This window comes from Equus asinus, chromosome 9, assembly GCF_041296235.1.
Source record: "Equus asinus isolate D_3611 breed Donkey chromosome 9, EquAss-T2T_v2, whole genome shotgun sequence".
In the NCBI taxonomy this organism is placed as follows: Eukaryota; Metazoa; Chordata; class Mammalia; order Perissodactyla; family Equidae; genus Equus; species Equus asinus.
Window position 1 is genome coordinate 8081917 of NC_091798.1, and position 4846 is coordinate 8086762.

Below are 4846 nucleotides of genomic sequence, written 5' to 3' on the forward strand. Positions count from 1 at the left end.
TATTGCCCAAGCTGCCTTTGGCCCGCTGTGTTCTTTTGGTGGGAAGCGGGGGATCCGTCTGAGAGTGAGCGGGGACCTGGGATGAGGTGGCAGAAAGGACTGTTCTCCACTTGGAGCCTGGGAATGAGTGCCTCCCGCTGGAGAGGCTCCGCCACACCACTTCTCCGATCACTCTTTCTGGGCCGTCTCCTTCACCCAACAATCAGGCAGGATTCTGTTGGCAAGTGACAGGACTCCCCCTAACTGGTTGGAGGCAAACGTCTCTTGTTGGTCTGTCATTTAAATTCTGGAGGTAGGTTCTGCTTCAGCATGACCGGATCAGGCTCAGGCATGTCATAAGGAACAAGGTCTCCCTTCATCTGATGATAACTTTTTTTTTTTTTTTTTGAGGAAGATTAGCCCTGAGCTAACATCCACTCCGAATCCTCTTTTTGCTGAGGAAGATTGTCCCTGAGCTAACATCCATGCCCATCTTCTCTATTTCGTATGTGAGATGTTGCCACAGCATGGCATGATGAGCGGTGCATAGGTCCACACCCAGGGTCCAAACCGGTGAACCCCAGGCTGCCAAAGCGGACCACGCAAACTTAGCTGCTACACCGCTGGGCCGGCCCTGACAACTTTTTGTAGGAGCTCTTCCTATGTGGTGGTTTGTGGTGCCTCCAGCTCGGTTTCCTATAGTCTAGCGTCATATCTATGGGAAAACCACTTAACCCAGGAATTCTAAGCATTTCTGGGAGGAAGTCTTATTAGACCAACCTGGGTTATATGCCCATCCCTGAACCATTTGCTACCGTCAGGGAGCTACAACAGCATGATTGGCTCAGCCTGCATCACAGACCGCCCCCCCACAGGTCCCACTGACCAGAGGAACTTGAGTCCCTCATCCCCAGGCTCAGTGGGGATGAAAGGCCTGAGAGCCACAGAAGGGGCCAGACAGGCGATGCGGCTGCATTCCTCTCAGCCGGGTAGGTGCGCGGTGCTGCAGGGACATCAGCTGACTAGTTAGCAGCACAGTCTGGGGCAGGAGCAGTGAGCTGGAGTCGGGTCCTGGGACCTTGCGTCTGTCTGCCGCCACTAGCTGTAGCCTGGGTCGGGGCACTTCTCTTTTGGCATTTGTATCATCTGCAAATTAGGGGATAGAACCATTGAATGATCCCATAAGTGTGTTTCAGAGAAAGTCTTGTGGGAGCATAATGGAGCTTGTGCAAAAAAAAGGGCTCTGCGGTAAGATAAATTTGGGAAATTCCACACTGAAGGTAATAGGAGCCTATACTGCAGAGCTTCTCCGAGCCTTGGCTAGGCTGATGTGTACTGTGAATCTCTAGGAATGGATACATACCGTGGGCAGCATTTGCTACATTTGGCTTGTTTGGTCACCTGTAGGGTTCAAGTTGCATTCTCTGGAGCACGCTGGGACATGGTGGACTAGACCAGTGGTAGCAACTGAGTTCCCAGGGCCCTAGCCTGAGAAAATTGTCAAATGCAGAAGTCTTTAAGCTTTTTTCAGTATTTCAAAAGGCCTAGGGGAAAGAAAAATCACATTATCATGGCAATTGATGCAAAAAAATTTGCCAAAATTTCACATTCATTTATGATAAAAACTCTCAGTAAGCCAGGAATAAAGGGTGACTTCCTCAACTTGATAAAGAGCATCTACAAAAACCCTACAGCTAACATCATACTTAATGGTATTAAAGACTCAATGCTTCCTCCCTGAGATCAGGACAAGGTGAGGATGACCACTCTCACCACTCCTATTCCACATTCGCTGGAAGTCCTCATTAACACAATAAGGCAAGAAAAAGGAAATAAATTAGGCATTGGAATGGAAAAGGAAGAAATAAAACTGTCCCTATTTGTAGACAATGTGATGAAAATTTATGTCGAAAATCCCAAGGAATATACAAAAAAAACAGAACTAAATGAGTTCATCAGGTCATGGGATACAAGATCAATATACAAAAATTGACTGTATTCCTATAAACTAGCAATGAACACAAGGAATTCAAAATTAAAAACACAAAGATACTATTTACAATCACTTAAAAGAGAAATGATACACATGTATTAATCTATTGAAACATGTTACGAGAATTGTATGTTGAAAACTGAAAAACACTGATGAAAGAAATCAAAGACCTAACGTTAATGAAGAGACGTGTCATGTTCTTAGACTGACAGACCCGGCACTGTAAAGAAGTCATTTCTTCCCAAACTGATCTGTAGGTTTAATGCAATTCCTATAAAAATTCCAGCAAAGTTTTTTTGAGCTATAGACATGCTTATTTTAAAATTCATATGAAAAGGCAAAGAAACTAGAGTAGCTATGACAATTTTGAAAAACAAAACTAGAGTGAGAAAAATTGCTCTAATATTTTTTTTAATTTATTTTTTTGCTGAGGAAGATTCTCCCTGAGCTAACATCTGTACCCATCTTCCTCTATTTGTATGTGGGTCACTGCCACAGCATGGCTGCCAATGAGTGGCATAGGTCCACACCCCAGAACTGAACCCAAGCCGCCAAAGTGGAACACACCAAACTTAACCACTAGGCCATGGGGCTGGCTCCCCTCGTTTCAAGACTTACTCTAGAGCTGCCTTAATCAAGACAATGTGGTATTGGCAGAAGGATAGACAACTAGATCAACAGGACAAAGAACCCAGAAAAAGACCCACATAAGTGCAGCCAACTGATTTTTGGCATTCAGTGAAGGATAGTCTTTTCAACAAATAAACTGGAGTATTTGGACATCTATAAGAAAAAAAAAGGAATCTTGACTTAAACCTCACTCTTTATACAAAAATGAACTCAAAATGGATCATAGATTTAAAGCTGAAACATAAAGCTAGAAAACTTTCAGAAGAAAACAAGTGAAAATCTTCACTAGGGCCTAGGGCTAGCTGAAGCGTTCTTAGACACGACGCCAAAACACAACCCATAAAGGGAAAAACTGACAAATTAGACTTCATCAAAAAATAATCTGCAAGTCACATATCTGACAAACAACCAGGATCTCAGATATATAAAAAACTGTCAAAACTCAACAAAAACAAACAATCCAATCAGAACAAAAGACTTCAACATGCATTTTGGCAAAAAGGATATTTCACACATCCAACACCATCAGCCATTAGGGAAATGCAAATTAAACTACAATAAGATTATTACACACCTATTAAAACATCTAACATAATAAACAGTGACAATATCAAATTCTGGCGAGGATGCACTGAAATCAGATCTCTCATACGTTGCTGTGGGAATGTTAAATAGCACAGCCACTCTGGAATATAGTTTGGCAGTTTCTTTTTTACCTTTTTAAGCATTGTTTAAAAACACTGATTTTGATACAGTCCACCATAAATAAGTCAGTGGAGGTCCCACTGCTATACGTGCATCTGTGAAGTCTGAGCCCTGAACCGTTCAACTGGTGAACGTGTGAACGACGTCCCAGCTCTTACCCCAGCCGGAGTGCACACCTTCCGTGTCGTTCCTGTCCACTGACTGCTTCCAAATCCAATGACCAAATAGTCCTTTATCCCCAAAGCAAGCTCAGAATGGTTGGCTCAGGCATTCCGGGATCCGCGCCCTCCTGAAGCCCAGGTGAACCTGAGTGGAACACAGCCCAGCGGGTCGGCTGCCCTTGAAGAGCTGCTCAGCCTCTGCGTGGCCTCTTCGCTCAGCTTCACGAGGCGATGGCCCGGCAGTTTCTTATAAAACCAAAGATATACTTATATATGACCCAGCAATTGTACTCCTAGGCATTTATTCCAGAAAAATGAAAACGTCCATACAAAACAAGTGCACAAATGTTCATAACTGCTTTATTTCTAATAGTTCCAGACTGGGAACAACCCAAAGGTTCTTCAGTGAGTAAATGGTTCCACAGATTGTGGTACAGCCCGATGGTGGAATACTACTTATCAATAAAAAGGAATGAACTATTGATAAATACGACGACTTGTATGGCTCTCAGCAGAATTATGCTGAATGAGAAAAGCCAGTCAGCAAGGTGACATATAGTTCCATTTATACAACATTATCAAAACGACAACATTAGAGAGATGGAGAATAGATTAGTGGTTGCCAGGGGTTAGGGATGGGGAAGGGATGGTGGGGAGAGTGTGTGACCATAAAGGCTGGCAGAAGGAAGACCTTTGTGGTGGTGGAGCAGTTCTGGATCTTGATTATGGTGTGGTTGCACAAACACACACATGTGACGAAACTGACAGAACTACCCACAGACACACAAACGGGTGCATGTAAAAATGCCGAAATCTGTGGATTGTGCTGATGTCGATTTTCTGGTTTTGTACAAGATGTTAACATTGAGGGAAACTAAGGGTTCCTCTTGGTAACATTTTTGCAACTTTCTATAAATCAATATTTATTTCCAAATAAAAAGTAAAAAAAAAAGGAGCCTGTGGGAAATTGGACGAGACCCGACCTTATGAATCAGATTAAGTCCTATCATCTTTGGGCTGCAGTTCTCTTTTTTTTTTTTTTTTTTTGAGGAAGACTGGCCCTGAGCTAACATCCATGCCCACCTTCCTCTACTTTATATGTGGGACTCCTCCCACAGCATGACTCACCAAGCGGTGCCATGTCTGCACCCAGGATCTGAACTGGCGAACCCCGGGCCGCCGGAGCAGAGCGTGCACACTTAACCGCTGCGCCACCGGGCCAGCCACTGCAGTTCTGTTGTTTTAAGGTGCGGCTGTGGTGGGGGCAGGAGGTCGTTCCAGTTACCTCCTTCTTTTCAGAAGCTCTGCCTGCCAGCAGCTCACAGTGCTGGCCGGTGGGGGCCGTTCACTGAAGAATGAATGAACTGGTAGTAAGCAG

The 4846-nt window shown here is 44.2% G+C and overlaps 1 pseudogene; it reads right to left on the reverse strand.

Annotated features, from left to right (window-relative positions):
• Nucleotides 1-1387: 1387 nt before the first annotated feature.
• LOC106821917 (mitochondrial import receptor subunit TOM7 homolog pseudogene) lies at nt 1388-4609 on the reverse strand (annotated as a pseudogene).
• Between the last annotated feature and the right edge of the window lie 237 nt (nt 4610-4846).